General features: G+C 32.4%; 1 long non-coding RNA gene across 1 annotated transcript; it reads right to left on the reverse strand.

Moving 5' to 3' along the window:
• Positions 1-8762: 8762 nt before the first annotated feature.
• LOC142230038 (uncharacterized) lies at positions 8763-9896 on the reverse strand. The gene is made up of 3 exons (XR_012720562.1): positions 9807-9896; positions 9372-9743; positions 8763-9202 (listed from the first exon to the last, which is right to left on the reverse strand). It is a non-coding gene; the product is annotated as an uncharacterized LOC142230038 (long non-coding RNA).
• Between the last annotated feature and the right edge of the window lie 7708 nt (positions 9897-17604).

Genomic DNA, 17604 nt, shown 5'->3' on the forward strand with positions numbered 1-17604 from the left:
TAAAGATTTCTAATGAGGAATGTCCAAAAGGCATTTGTCCTAATAAATTTAATAAATACAATTGCTCTTCTGTTGGTTAAGATAAAGGGTGATTGTTTAGCAATCAACTTTTTGACAACAGCTGACGCACGTTTCGCGGTTTGTTTTATGCGCTTTACAGACTATCAGTTATTCCGGACGAAATGTCGGTGTTTGTAAAGAATCTTACAGTGCGTCGGATCGATACGACTTGTCGGCGATGATTAAATAATCGGTAAATTTGTTATCGATCCCATAAATATTGTAGGTATGCGTGCCAAATTTGGTTGAAATCGGTTCAGATTTAGATATAACTCCCATATAACATATATGTTTTTCTGATTTCGACAAAAATGGTCAAAATACCAACATTTTCCTTGTAAAATCGCCACTGCTTAGTCGAAAAGTTGTAAAAATGACTCTAATTTTCCTAAACTTCTAATATATATATATATATATATATATATATATATATATATATTAAAATTGCTTCAGATTTATATGTTTCCCATATTTTTTTTATACCCTGCTCCACACTGTGGAGCATTTACACTCATATGACCACACAGGCTAATTTTTTGCTCCGATTTAGTTGAAATTTTGCACAGGAGTAGAATTAGCATTGTAGCCATGCGTACCAAATTTGGTTGAAATCGGTTCAGATTTAGATATAGCTCCCATATATAGCTTTCGCCCGATTTACACTCATATGACCACAGAGACCAATTTTTAACTCCGATTTAGTTGGAATTTTGCACAGGGAGTAGAATTTGCATTGTTGCTATGCGTGCCAAATTTGGTTAAAATCGGTTCAGATTTAGATACAGCTCCCATATATAGCTTTCGCCCGATTTACACTCATATGACCACAGAGGCCAATTTTTAACTCCGATTTAGTTGAAATTTTGCACAGGGAGTAGAATTAGCATTGTTGCTATGCATGTCAAATTTGGTTGAAATCGGTTCAGATTTAGATATAGTTCCCATATATATGTTTTTCTGATTTCGACAAAAATGGTAAAAATATCAACATTTTCCTTGTAAAATCGCCACTGCTTAGTCGAAAAGTTGTAAAAATGACTCTAATTTTCCTAAACTTCTAATACATATATATCGAGCGATAAATCATAAATAAACTTTTTCGAAGTTTCCTTAAAATTGCTTCAGATTTAAACGTTTCCCATATTTTGTTTTTTACTAAAATTGTGTAACACCCTAGTGCATTAGCCAACTTAAATTTTGAGTCTATAGATTTTGTAAAAGTCTATCAAATTCTGTCCAGATCGAGTGATTTTTAAATGTATGTATGTGGGACAAACCTTTACCCCCAACACATTTGACGGATGTGATATGGTATCGAAAATTTAGATCTACAAAGTGGTGTAGGGTATAATATAGTCGGCCCCGCCCGACTTTAGACTTTCCTTACTTGTTTTTTTTTGTTTTTTAATTTTCCTATAGCTGTTAAAAAATTCCCTTTTACAATATTCTAAAACAATCATAATTAGAAAGGTTTTTATAAATTGTTTTAAATTTCTCTTCATCTTTATGCTACAATGTTACAATGTATGTTTTGGGGAAATATTTTACCCTTTTGGTGGGGGTATACAATTTTATCCAAAAGAATTTTTAAAACTATTTGCACCTTTGAACTGTTTTAGTATTAAACCCCAAACCGTTTCGGGGGTGGTTATGTTTATCCATTAAAGATTAAAGAAAATACGTATTTTGGAATCACATCCAGAAGTTTAGGGTTGAAATTGTTGGAAAATTTGTGGCAATTCATTGCTATTCAAATGAACAGAACTTTTGAACCGGCATTAATATTGAACATTACACCAAAACTATTAAATATGAATAAATATTGACAATAAAATTTAAAGTTTTATGGAAAAAATACAAATGAGTCATAGGTTTTCAAGCGATATGACAAAATAGTTATAACCAAATTTTAATATTTTTTATTGTTGCTTAGTGAATAACGTCAAACATTGGTGTTTCTATTCCAAAGGCCTCTAAGGCTATGTCTCGAGGAAAAGATCCATAAAAAAGTTCCCATCGATGATAAATTGATACATTTCTATTTGCAGTTGAAGTATGAAAATTCTTTTAAATTGTGTTTGAGATAAGATTGTGAATGACACGACATAACATTAACAAAGAGCAGGGTCTTGTGAAGCACAGTGACTAAATAACACAAAAAAACTTTACTTTAAAATTTAAAAAATGAAATTCTTTATTGCTTTTGAATTAGTTGCTTGAAAGTCAATAAAATAGAGTGTCATAGAAATGGACAAATTACTTATGTCCATATTTTTTTGTATAAGCAAAATCTAAGTAGTATTTTTCAGTTAAATAAAAAATCCTGATACTAAAATGTGCTAGTCACTTCATATTTTGTTGTCGAGTAGTAAACGAACATATACGAATATATGTCAAGAAAAAAGTAAAAACATTGTTAACATTTGAATGAATTCTAAGGTTAAAAATTTGAAAATACTCATTTTGGGTAATCAATGTATTCTCATATAAACGAAACGAATTTTCCAAAATAGAAAAAACTCAAATTCATTCCAATTCGAGTGACTGTCTTTCTTTTGAATGAGATTTGGTTCGATATGCAGGAACAGAGCATTAGTTTATTTTTTTACTGTTTTTCGAAATTTTCCACACCTCAATACAATTTTCTTTGCACTGCAAAAATATTAACCTAATATATAAGATTACACAATATTAAGGACAAATATCTTTAAAATAACGAAATTTTAATTAAAGGAAAGTTTATAATTTTCGCTTCAAAAATTGTTTTCATTAAATTTAGGACGCGAATCTTGTTTTTTAATTATGTTATTTAGATTTTTGAGACGCTTTAAATATAGGTTTAAGGTTTCTTTGAAATTAGGAAAACATTTTGTTATATTGAGGTATCTGCTTTAGTTTGGGTTTTAAGAGTAGCGTTTTTTATACCCACCACCATAGAATGGTGACGGGGGTATAATAAGTTTGTCATTCCGTTTGTAACGCATCGAAATATCGATTTCCGACTATATAAAGTATATATATTCTTGATCAGGGAGAAATTCTAAGACGATATAACGATGTCCGTCTGTCCGTCTGTCTGTCTGTCTGTCTGTTGTAATCACGCTACAGTCTTCAATAATGAAGCAATCGTGCTGAAATTTTGCACAAACTCGTCTTTTGTCTGCAGGCAGGTCAAGTTCGAAGATGGGCTGTATCGGTCCAGGTTTTGATATAGTCCCCATATAAACCGACCTCCCGATTTGGGGTCTTGGGCTTATAGAAACCGTAGTTTTTATCCAATTTGCCTGAAATTTGAAATCTGGAGGTATTTTGTGACCTTAAAGAGGTGTGCCAAAAATGGTGAGTATCGGTCCACGTTTTGGCATAGCCCCCATATAGACCGATCTCCCGATTTTACTTCTTGGGCTTATAGAAACCGCAGTTTTTATTCAATTTACCTGAAATTGGAAATCTAGAGGTATTGTCGGACTACAAATACGTGTGCCGAAAATTGTGAGTATTGGTCCATATTTTGGTATAGCCCCCATATAGACCCATCTCCCGATTTTACTTCTTTGGCTTATAGAAATCGCAGTTTTTATTCAATTTACCGGAAATTGGAAATCTAGAGGTATTGTAGGACCACAAATACGTGTGCCAAAAATTGTGAGTATCGGTCCATATTTTGGTATAGCCCCCATATAGACCGATCTCCCGATTTTACTTCTTGGGCTTATAGAAACCGCAGTTTTTATTCAATTTACCTGAAAATGGAAATCTAGAGGTATTGTAGGACCACAAATACGTGTGCCAAAAATTGTGAGTATCGGTCCATATTTTGGTATAGCCCCCATAAAAACCCATCTCACGATTTTACTTCTTTGGCTTATAGAAATCGCAGTTTTTATTCAATTTACCGGAAATTGGAAATCTAGAGGTATTGTAGGACCACAAATACGTGTGCCAAAAATTGTGAGTATCGGTCCATGTTTTGGTATGTTCCCCATATAAAACGACCTCCCGATTTGGGGTCTTGGGCTTATAGAAACCTTATTTTTTATCCAATTTGTCTGAAATTGGAAATCTAGAGGTATTTTAGGACCATAAAGAAGTGTGCCGAAAATGGTGAGGATCGGTCCATATTTTGGTATAGCCCCCATATAGACCGATTTCCCGATTTTACTTCTTGGGCTTCTAGAATCCGAAGTTTTTATCCTATTTGCCTGAAATTGGAAATCTAGAGGTATTTTCGGGTCATAAAGAGGTGTGCCGAAAACGTTGAGCATCGGTCCATATTTCAGTATAGCCCCCATAAGAACGATCTCCCGATTTAACTCCTTGGGTTTCTAGAAACCGTAGTTTTTATCTGATTTTGCCTGAAATTGTAAATATTCTGGTATTTTAGGCTCACAAAAACGTGTATCGGATTAGGTTTTTATAGGTCCATTTGGTAATGCCTCCATATAGACCGACTTCACTTCTTGAGGGTGTAGAAGTCGCACTGATCATGAAAATTGCTTGAAACTCAATGTAAAATTTCCAGATTTTAGTTCTACAGATTTAAGATTTCAAATCAAGACGTTATTTTATAATTTTCTTGCACACTTACAAGAGATGTTAATGATTCCTCTAAAACTCAAACAAAAATGGTTCTTATAAATCCAGAATCTGATATAGTCCTCATGGATGAAATCTTTAAATTTATCTTCGGGAAGTGTCCTCAAGTCCTCAAGCCCTCCTGAAATTTCAAAGGAAACCCTAATATTTGGTTCATGGTGGTGGGTATTTAAGATTCGGCCCGGCCGAACTTACTGCTGTATATACTTGTTTGTATTTAAATAGCTTCCACTCAAATTTTTGTTTCTATTGAAAATTTTGTCAAAATTGTATTTCTATAGAAAATTTTGTCAAATGTTTGTTGCGATAGAAAATTTTGTCAAAATTGTATTTCTATTGAAAATTTTGTCAAATGTTTGTTGCGATAGAAAATTTTGTCAAAATTTCATTTCTATAGAAAATTTTGTCAAAATTTTATTACTATAGAAAATTTTGTCAAAATTTTATTACTATAGAAAATTTTGTCAAAATTTTATTACTATAGACAATGTTGTAAAAATGTTATTTTATAGAAAATTTTCCAAAATTATAGATATAGACAAAATTTGCCAACATTTTATTTCTATAGGAAATTTTGTCAAAATTTTACTTCTATAGAAAATTTTGTCAAAATTGTATTTCTATAGAAATTTTTTTTGTCAAAGTTTTATTTCTATAGAAAATTTTGTCAAAATTGTATTTCTATAGAAAATTTTGTCAAAATTGTATTTCTATAGAAAATTTTGTCAAAATTGTATTTCTATTGAAAATTTTGTCAAATGTTTGTTGCTATAGAAAATTTTGTCAAAATTTTATTTCTATAGAAAATTTTTGTTTCTATAGAAAATTTTGTCAAAGTTTTGTTTCTATAGAAAATTTTGTCAAAATTTTATTACTATACAAAATTTTGTCAAAATTTTATTACTATAGAAAATGTTGTAAAAATGTTATTTTATAGAAAATTTTCCAAAATTATAGATATAGACAAAATTTGCCAACATTTTATTTCTATAGGAAATTTTGTCAAAATTTTACTTCTATAGAAAATTTTGTCAAAATTGTATTTCTATAGAAATTTTTTTTTGTCAAAATTTTATTTCTATAGAAAATTTTGTCGAAATTTTATTTCTATAGAAAATTTTGTCAAAATTGTATTTCTATTGAAAATTTTGTCAAATGTTTGTTGCTATAGAAAATTTTGTCAAAATTTTATTTCTATAGAAAATTTTGTCAAAATTTCATTTCTATAGTATATTTTGTCAAAGTTTTCTTTCTATAGAAAATTTTGTCAAAATTTTATTACTATACAAAATTTTGTCAAAATTTTATTACTATAGAAAATGTTGTAAAAATGTTATTTTATAGAAAATTTTCCAAAATGATAGATATAGACAAAATTTGCCAACATTTTATTTCTATAGGAAATTTTGTCAAAATTTTACTTCTATAGAAAATTTTGTCAAAATTGTATTTCTATAGATTTTTTTTTTGTCAAAATTTTATTTCTATAGAAAATTTTGTCAAAATTTTACTTCTATAGAAAATTTTGTCAAAATTTTATTTCTATAGAAAATTTTGTCAACATTTTATTTCTGCAGAAAATTTTGTCAGATTTTTACTTCTACATAGAAGAAACTCACCAAAATATTTCCAATTAAAAAGTTGATTGAAGTTGAAAAAATTGTCAATTAATAAATTAATTGATACAACTAACTTTTTAATCAAAATAGAAACATTTACTTAATTAAATCAATTATTTAAAATTTTACAATGTTTGATTAAAAAATTAATTGATACAATTAACTTTTGAATCAAACTCGGAAGACTAATTCAATAAAAAAGTGATGGAAACTTTTTTTAATTTTTAACTAAAAATTTATTTCAAAAATCAATTTTTTTAAGCAAACTAAAACACTAAGCCAGTTAAGCAAGTAATTGAAAATAGTTACGTTTTAATGAAAAAAAATAATTTAGTGTGCAATCAACATCAATTAAAGTTTTAATTGAATCAATTAAAAAATTAATTGAAATTTGCTTTCTGTTTATGCCAGAAATCATAAACTAAAATTGCCATCATTTCATTTTGTTTTATGGTTTAAACATCCTATGAAATCCTAGATTTCTCAAATAAAGTCTAAATAATTCCCAACTACTAATTAAAATTTAAATCAATGCTCTAAAAAATGATAGCCACCTTTTCTTAAGGAAAGCTTTTGACGTTCAAGATTTTGGGTTTATGATTAAATAAACTCTTTTGGAGAAACAAAGTCAAACGTTTCTTTGTTGTTGGCTCTCAGAGCAATTTCATTTCGACTCCAATCCTACGCTCTCGTTTTATCTAATCACTTTCATTGCATTAATTTTTTTAATGTCCAATTAAAACTGTGATTGATACCATAATTTTCGTGATTAAAGACATTTCAATTAAAAAATTAATTGGATCAATTAATTTCGTGATTGAATCAGATTTTTTTGTGTACAGAAAATTTTGTCAAAATTTTATTTCTATAGAAAATTTTGTCAAAATTTAATTTCTATAGAAAATTTTGTCAACATTATATTTATATAGAAAATTTGGTAAAAATTTTATTTATATTGAAAATTTTGCCAAAATTTTATTTCTATAGAAAATTTTGTCAAAATTTAATTTCTATAGAAAATTTTGTCAAAATTTTATTTCTAAAGAAAATTTTGCCAAAAATTTTATTTCGGTAGAAAATTTTGTCTCAATTTTATTTCTATAAAAAATTTTGTAAAAATTATATATCTATAAAAAACTTTGCCAAATTTTTATTTCTCTAGAAAATTTTGTCAAAAATTTATTTCTCTAGAAAATTTTCTCAAAATTTTATTCCTACCCGTGTAAAAATTGAGAGATCTAATCATGTCTAATAATATCAAAGTATATATAATTATATCTGCACAGATATGGTCTTAGATATAAATAGATCTACGGAGATATGTTATGTATAGTGTTATATATGATTAGATCTGATTCAAGATCTCATTATATATGTTGTTATATCTATTTATATCAGTCATATCTGGTAAGAGCTAATTATATATCTTCATATATGACATCATATCTAATTATATATACTATATATAGCTCCATATCTAATATATATATCGCATTAAATCATGAACCAGTTGTGTAACACGGATAAAAAAATATTTGTATATGTTTGTGTGTAAAAATAATGTGTTTGTTACGAGAATACTAACGTGATATACTTGGTTACAAGCACGTATGTATGGTCGCACATCAAAACATGTGGTGAACATAACCAAACAATCTTTATATGTTGTGACAGTTTCAAGAAACCCTTTTAAATATCATTTTGAAGTGTCTTCATAAAATGCTTAACTTTCAGACACAACCGTCTTTTTTGTTTTCAAAAATGTCACCCCATAACTATCACCATTAGCAACGCCTGTTGTTATTAAATTTGAAAAAAATATATATCAAATATTTAATAATGCGAGTTTCATATTTTTATTTCATATAAAAATCGAATGTCTTCTCATTTTTCGAGGAAGATAAAGGAGTATGAGAAGCTGTGATAAGGTAAGTTTATTATTTTTTTCCTATTTTTATATATTGAATATTTTCTCTGTTTTAGGAGGATGAATTTATGGTAGTCCAGGAAAAGATTAAAAGAAGACAGCGGAAGACAACGTAAAGATTTGTGACCAGGCCATATCCGAAGTTGCGATAGAAGGAAGTATTTTCCAATATCAAAAAGAATACAAATTTGGAGATGATTTGCATTGTGAACCCGATACATTCCCGTGCAATTAGTTACAGTATGGCATTTGGAGCTTCGCACAAACCATTCAATACAGCGCTGGTTTAAATTATTGGGTACGAGAAGCAAATTTTGGTAAGTATATGTATTATTTGCAAATATATCTTTAAATACTGATAATTCTTCTGTATATTTTATATTTTTCAGAGTTTTCATTCCGAGTAGCCAAATAAAGGAATTGCGAGACTCATTTAAAGAACTGTTTGCAGAGAGCAATGTACTAACGCCTTGGGAAATTTAAATGCCAGAACCCTTGGTGGCTATGTATATATTTTGTTTTTGTTGTTTTTTAATTCTTAGGCTTTTATACCTAGACATACCCGTGTAAAAATTGGGGGATCTGATTTGATATGGTTAGATCTGAGCCAAGATATGGTCAGATCTGAGCAGATCCGAAAAATGGTTATATCTGGTCAGATCTAAATACTATGAAATTGGATCTGATCAGATCTCAAAAATGAGACACATCTAATCAGATCTAATTTGATATAATTGTATATTATTTGATACAATTGTATCTTTCGAGATCTTTCAACACATAAAAGCCCATAATTTGTATATAAAATGAGATCAATTGTTTTATTTAATAATACAGACAAAAAGTATGTGCATAATAAATATGTTTAATTTAAATTGATCCATCAAACCTATTTAAGAGTATTGACAGTTGAGTTAGAGTGTTGTCCAGGGTTTTTTTCGTTTGTTTCTTCTGCTTTGGACTTAGACACGCGACTAAAGTATTACAGCGTTAAGGCAATCTGCAATGAAATTAAGTAAAAAAAAAAACAATTATTAAACAAATATAGGAATAAACAAATATGGGAATATATTGAACTATGTAAGCAAGTATTAGTATTGTTTTGGATCATCCTTCTTTAAGTTGCAATAAAAATTGCCATATAATTTTATGTTGCTTTTAATACTCACATTTAAAGTGTATTCGGGATTAGGTTAGGTATAGCGATAGGCTGTTATTTTAGGCTCATACATACTATTCAGACCATCATGACATCACAGTGATCAACATCTCACTTATCACTGACTGCTGCTCGATTCAATAATTAGCTCAATAACATGGGACCTCCTTGCTATAATCGAGTCCTATCGGCATTTCACGTTGCGCTGAAACAACTTAGAGAATCTTTGAAGCAGAAATGTCACCAACATTACTGCGAGGAGATAATCCACCGCCGAAATAATTTTTGGTGTTGGTCGGAACTGGGATTGAACCCGTGACCTTTTGAATGCAAGGCGGGCATGTTAACCAGTACACCACTGAGGTTTCCTTTTTTTCCAAATCTAGAAAATAGTAAAACAATATGAAAATGACTTCTAAGGAAATAACATATACAATCTACTTACCTACATAATCTCCGCAATAAAGGAAACGATATACACTTTATCAAAGGAACACATTTAAAACAATTATATTAAATTTCTTAATTTTCTCAGCTAGTCCGGCGTTAAATTTGTTTAGAAGTGATGTCCCTGACGGCGTTGACATTTGACATAATGGCATTGACGTTAGACGTGTATTTCAAAAATCTTTTTAACTTGTTCATGATTTTTTTATTATATTTTGGACCGTATTTAACCCCATATATAGTCAGATATGATGTTATATCTACCATATCTTATTAGATATAGTGCTATATATGGTCCTATCCAAGCATATATTATTAGATATGCCAGATATAATTAGATATTATACTATATATGATGAGATCTGCAATTATATCTAACCAGATCTAGCACCATATATAGCATATCTGTGCATATCTAATTATGTCTGAACCAATATCTGAACAGATCCAATTAGACCCAATTTGATATTATTAGATAGGATTGGATCCTCCAATTTTTACACGGGTATATATAATGTACATATGTTTGATCCAACTTATAATATTAAATACTATTTTCACTATAAAACCATAAAATAAATCTTTTTTATACCCACCACCATAGAATGGTGACGGGGGTATAATAAGTTTGTCATTCCGTTTGTAACGCATCGAAATATCGATTTCCGACTATATAAAGTATATATATTCTTGATCAGGGAGAAATTCTAAGACGATATAACGATGTCCGTCTGTCCGTCTGTCTGTCTGTCTGTCTGTCTGTCTGTTGTAATCACGCTACAGTCTTCAATAATGAAGCAATCGTGCTGAAATTTTGCACAAACTCGTCTTTTGTCTGCAGGCAGGTCAAGTTCGAAGATGGGCTGTATCGGTCCAGGTTTTGATATAGTCCCCATATAAACCGACCTCCCGATTTGGGGTCTTGGGCTTATAGAAACCGTAGTTTTTATCCAATTTGCCTGAAATTTGAAATCTGGAGGTATTTTGTGACCTTAAAGAGGTGTGCCAAAAATGGTGAGTATCGGTCCACGTTTTGGCATAGCCCCCATATAGACCGATCTCCCGATTTTACTTCTTGGGCTTATAGAAACCGCAGTTTTTATTCAATTTACCTGAAATTGGAAATCTAGAGGTATTGTCGGACTACAAATACGTGTGCCGAAAATTGTGAGTATTGGTCCATATTTTGGTATAGCCCCCATATAGACCCATCTCCCGATTTTACTTCTTTGGCTTATAGAAATCGCAGTTTTTATTCAATTTACCGGAAATTGGAAATCTAGAGGTATTGTAGGACCACAAATACGTGTGCCAAAAATTGTGAGTATCGGTCCATATTTTGGTATAGCCCCCATATAGACCGATCTCCCGATTTTACTTCTTGGGCTTATAGAAACCGCAGTTTTTATTCAATTTACCTGAAAATGGAAATCTAGAGGTATTGTAGGACCACAAATACGTGTGCCAAAAATTGTGAGTATCGGTCCATATTTTGGTATAGCCCCCATAAAAACCCATCTCACGATTTTACTTCTTTGGCTTATAGAAATCGCAGTTTTTATTCAATTTACCGGAAATTGGAAATCTAGAGGTATTGTAGGACCACAAATACGTGTGCCAAAAATTGTGAGTATCGGTCCATGTTTTGGTATGTTCCCCATATAAAACGACCTCCCGATTTGGGGTCTTGGGCTTATAGAAACCTTATTTTTTATCCAATTTGTCTGAAATTGGAAATCTAGAGGTATTTTAGGACCATAAAGAAGTGTGCCGAAAATGGTGAGGATCGGTCCATATTTTGGTATAGCCCCCATATAGACCGATTTCCCGATTTTACTTCTTGGGCTTCTAGAATCCGAAGTTTTTATCCTATTTGCCTGAAATTGGAAATCTAGAGGTATTTTCGGGTCATAAAGAGGTGTGCCGAAAACGTTGAGCATCGGTCCATATTTCAGTATAGCCCCCATAAGAACGATCTCCCGATTTAACTCCTTGGGTTTCTAGAAACCGTAGTTTTTATCTGATTTTGCCTGAAATTGTAAATATTCTGGTATTTTAGGCTCACAAAAACGTGTATCGGATTAGGTTTTTATAGGTCCATTTGGTAATGCCTCCATATAGACCGACTTCACTTCTTGAGGGTGTAGAAGTCGCACTGATCATGAAAATTGCTTGAAACTCAATGTAAAATTTCCAGATTTTAGTTCTACAGATTTAAGATTTCAAATCAAGACGTTATTTTATAATTTTCTTGCACACTTACAAGAGATGTTAATGATTCCTCTAAAACTCAAACAAAAATGGTTCTTATAAATCCAGAATCTGATATAGTCCTCATGGATGAAATCTTTAAATTTATCTTCGGGAAGTGTCCTCAAGTCCTCAAGCCCTCCTGAAATTTCAAAGGAAACCCTAATATTTGGTTCATGGTGGTGGGTATTTAAGATTCGGCCCGGCCGAACTTACTGCTGTATATACTTGTTATTAATTACTGTAATTTCACTAATTTTGGAAATTTGTAGATAAAATTATATATAATTAGATATATTAACATCTAATTATATCAAATTAGATATAATTAGATGTGGGCCAAATTTGAGATCTGATCAGATCTAATTCCTTTAGAATTAGATCTGATCAGATATTACCATTTTTCGGATCTGTCCAGATCTGTCTACATATACTATCATATCTAATCAGATATGGCAGGAGATCTAATAATATCTGGCCAGATCCACCAATTTTTACACGGGTATAGAAATTTTTGAAGTACATTAGTTGAATAGGAATAGTTTGCAAAATCTACCAAAACATCAAGAATTCTGCCAATCTACCAAACAGTAAAAAATATGACATTTTTGGTAGATTTCACATAGCAGTGAAACCACAAAGAGAAGCGTTTTCGATTCGCAAAAACTTGTTGTCTTGGTGTTACCCTACTTTTTCCTTCATTGTATTTTCGTCCAAATGGTAGTGTTATTCTAAAGTTATTGTTAGTTCATAACTTTCCATAGATTCGGATCCTGTATCCAAAATCTATGAGAGAGACTTTCATATTTTGCAATCAATTTCGGGAATGTTGCACCTTTTTCCCCAATCGAAATCGCCATTAGAAATGCCACCAACATTATTGAGAGTTTACATAAACCTCATATAAACTGGTCTCTCGATTTAATTCTTGAGGATATAGAAGGCGTTAATTCACCGGATTTCCTTGCAGACTTAGACGAGATGTTTAAGAATCCTTTAAAATTAAAAAAATGGTTCTTATAAATCCAGAACCTGATGAAGTCTGCATTTGTAGAAACTTTAAATTTAACTTTGTATCATTTAAACCGACGTCCTTCGGCCCGGCCGAACTTAAAGCTGTGTTTCTTTACTTTTTTTATGTTCAAAAACTTAGGTCACCCAAATATTTCATATTAGCCCAATATTTTTATACCCTCCACCATAGGATGGGGGTATATTAACTTTGTCATTCCGTTTGTAACACATCGAAATATTGCTCTAATACCCCATAAAGTATATATATTCTGGGTCGTGGTGAAATTCTGAGTCGATCTGAGCATGTCCGTCCGTCCGTCTGTTGAAATCACGCTAACTTCCGAACGAAACAAACTATCGACTTGAAACTTGGCACAAGTAGTTGTTATTGATGTAGGTCGGATGGTATTGCAAATGGGCCATATCGGTTCGTATAGCCCCCATATAAACCGATCACCAGATTTGACCTCCGGAGCCCCTTGGAAGAGCAAAATTCATCCGATTCAGTTGAAATTTGGTACGTGATGTTAGTATATGGTATCCAACAACCATTTGGAAAAGCAAAATTCATCCGATCTGGTTGAAAATTTGTACGTGGTGGTAGTATATGATATTTAACAACCATGCCATATATAGCCCCCATATAAATCGATCCCGAGATTTGGTTTTGGATCCTCTTGGAGGAGCAAGTTGAGTCGAGTCAGTTGAAATTTGGTACATTGTGCTAGTATATGGCCGTTAACAACCATGCCTAACTAGGTCCATATCGGTCTATTTTTATACGTAGCCCTCAGATAAATCGATCCCCAATCACACAAAAATTGGTCCATATCAAGTTCATAATTGTATGTAGCCCCCATATAAGCGACTCCCATATTTCAATTCTGGCTCTCTACACTGAAAAAAAGCATGCCTGGTTCCGAAGATTTTATCTTTACTTTAACAATTTTGGTATTGATTCCGAGCCAAAGAAGTAGAGAATACAATTAAGGACATTTTTAAGACGTAATTCACTTTTAAATTTGAGTTTTGCGTACTTGCGTCTAGGAAGCAAATTTTAATTTTTCGTTTTTTCAGCTTTTTTTCTTCATATGCTATCAAAGACCTTTAAAAACGAGTTAACGACAACTTTATTTTCCAAATTCAGACTCGACTTCCAGTAGAAATTATGCTATGTTTCAAATAAAAAACGTCGTTAAAATAAAGTGTTGAAAACCATGTCCTGTTTTTGAACGATTTTTTGCTTTGTAGCCAAGATGCAAAAAGACAATAAATTTAAAGACAATTTCATTAATTTTAAAGAATTTTTCTGAATTATTAAAGTCAAGTTGACCTTATTCCAAAAATTTTTTCTTTCATGTTATGATACCCATATTCAAATCAAATCACTTAATTATAAGGGCAACACGACTTGATTGAAAAATTTATCGACTTTTGGACAAGGAAAAAATCTTTATATTAGAGAAATGCGTCTTCTATACTAGGCAAAATTTGCATTCGTATTTTAAGGACATGAAATCTTTGACCTCACGACAATATTTTTTTCAGTGTACGTACCGTGCAAAAGTCCATATCGATTCGAAATTATTTGTAGACTTATCTATACATAACTTATTTGTCTAATGTATACCACGTATGGACAAACTCGCAATTTAGAAAACGATGTTAAGAAGTTTTAATGTACCACAACCCAAGTAATTCGATTGTGGATGACAATCTTCCGTAGAAGTTTCTACGCAATCCATGGTGGAGGGTACATAAGATTCGGCCTGGCCGAACTTACGGCCGTATATACTTGTTTTTCGTTTAAGTGCTTCTGATGTTTTCTAAGCCACTGTGCATTTCTATTAAATTTCAAATGTTTCAAAATGATGCTCGTATAATTCTGATTATGACACCAGCCAACAAGAGGATGGAACAAAGAGCCATCATTTTTCGCCCAAGGACTTCCTAAGGCATAGAAGAGCAGAAGGAGATTGGAGGCAGAAAATATTAGACTCTTGGGTTGTTTAGATTTTCACGAGGCCACCACACCCCAAGCAAGCCCCCATAAACTGAATACTTACACGACTATCATCAATACTACAACAATAATAATAATAATGATAATAACAAGAACTTGACAAAAGAACAAGAAGTGTAATAAAACAAAAGCTTTTCCTTTGCTGTAGATAACAAACAAAACTTTGTTTCGCAAAATTCATTTCTTTACATCTCCATCAACTCCCGGAATGGCTACATTTTGCCCCCCCCTCCCCCACTCATAATTCTTGTGATGCCACCAATGGAAAGTAATGATGTTATCAGCACATTTTTGTGTTTTCCTTTAGGATATTCTTTGGCCAATATTTCTCAAGCCATGCCAACGCATGAAGGAAGCTGTACCCACATAAGTTCCCCTGACGTTTACATATGTATTGACTTTGTGCAATGCCTCAAGGATCACATTTCCTTTTCCAATATTCATATTGTGGTTTTATTTCATTTCGATATCTCGAAGAAATCTTCCCTTCCATTGGTTACGCCAGGACATAGAGACGTTTCATTGTTCAATGATTTTTATTAGCTGCCAACATGAGGCAAGAACAGAGAGGATGGGGGGAGTTTACTGCTGTTGGCGGTTAGTTTTCTTGCGGGTGTATTCGGCAATCTTGGGCAATGTCTAATGATAGTTTTCTAATGGCTTTTTTTTGTGTGCGGTCGGACCACATGCCGATCGTATCAATGATATGGAATTATGGTCTTTTCTTATCGGCCACCGTAATAGAAATGTTAACTCCAAAGTGAAGGGAATGCTGATATAAAAGATTCCGAGAATTGGTTGCTAAATCTTGAAGTGAATCATTTTTCATTTTGAAAAATAGAGAATTGTAATTTTTGGGGGCATTCATAGAGAAATTCTGTAAGGTCCTAACTGGAATATGAGTAGATTAGCAGAATGATAGATATATCCTTAGAACGGTTAGCTAAGTTTTAGTATAAGGTTAGCTTCATGAAAATGAGGGTTAATACTACATTAACCCTCATTTTCATTGAAATTAGTGCTTGAATGTAAAAAAATCGTATTTTCAATACATAATGTTGTCCAACGAAAATTTTGCGATTCCGGATTTCTGTATATGGGAATCGGAATATTTAAACGATTTGAACACTTAGTTTCCAACTTCAACAACTATGATACCACAATGGACTGAAGCCTAAAATAACGGGCTGTTACTATGCTAAACCTAACCTAAAGTAACCTGAACTTAATCAGAGAAAAAAAAAAAACAAGTATATACGGTCGTAAGTTCGGCCAGGCCGAAGCTTATGTACCCTCCACCATGGATTGCGTAGAAACTTCTACTGAAAACTGTCATCCACAATCGAATTACTTGGGTTGCGGTAACAATTGCCGATGGCAAGGTATCTTAAAACTTCTTAACACCGTAATATATACCACATAGTCCATACGTGGTATATATTAAACTAAAAAAGACCGATTAAATACGTATATAATTAAGTTTAAAGTTTCTATAGAAATAAAATTATGACAAAATAACATTTTGATAACATTTTCTATAGAAGTAAAATTTGGGAAAAAAATTTCTATAGAAATAAAATTTGGATAAAATTTTCTATAGAAATAAAATTTTCTATAGAAATAAAATTTTGACAACATTTTCTATAGAAATAAAATTTTTACAAAATTTTCTATAGAAATAACATTTTGACAATGTTTTCTATAAAAATAAAATTTTGGTAGATTATTTTTGGCTCGAGCGGCAACCATGATTATGAACCGATAGGGACCAATTTTCACCATCAACCGACCCTCCGATTTCATAACCTCTGAACGCCGGACGTTTATTAATCAAAAGAAAGCCAACTGGGAAGGCTTCAGAGAATACACCGACCGCCGCTTCAGTGAGCGTCCGTCCCCTTCTCATGTTTATGTTGCCCAGGGGGCGTTCCGGGACATCATCAACGCAGCAGCCGCTCGCTTCATATCCGCTGGTCGAATTGCCAAAGTGAGGCCCAACTTCCCAGCCGAAGCGGCGGGACTCGCAGACGAGCGTGATGAACGCCGTCGTGCTAACCCTGCTGATCCTAGAATCAGAGAACTAAATCTAGAGATTAGTAAGACAGTCGACGAGCACAAGCGGAACACTTGGTTAGAGCACCTGAAGCAATGTAACTTAGGCACAGGGACTGGTAAATTGTGGTCAACAGTTAGAGCCCGAACCCCGCTACAAGGGATGATGGGATTTCAGTCACATTTGGCGACGTGACTGTGACTAATCCGAAGAGATGCGCCAAATACTTCAACCGACAGTTTGTCGAGCATCCCGAGAGTGATAGAGCGAAAAGGAGAGCCACACGTCGCATACGTGGTCTCCGAGCCGACGACACACCACAATTTACTGCAGCCGAAGTTACCAGTGTCATAAACAGCGCGAAACCATCTAAGGCGCTGGGCCCCGACGGAATCAATGCTAATGTTGAAGCATCTGGGAATACTGGGAGTTGAGTACCTGACCAGACTCCTCAAT

This window comes from Haematobia irritans, chromosome 3 (assembly GCF_050003625.1).
Source record: "Haematobia irritans isolate KBUSLIRL chromosome 3, ASM5000362v1, whole genome shotgun sequence".
In the NCBI taxonomy this organism is placed as follows: Eukaryota; Metazoa; Arthropoda; class Insecta; order Diptera; family Muscidae; genus Haematobia; species Haematobia irritans.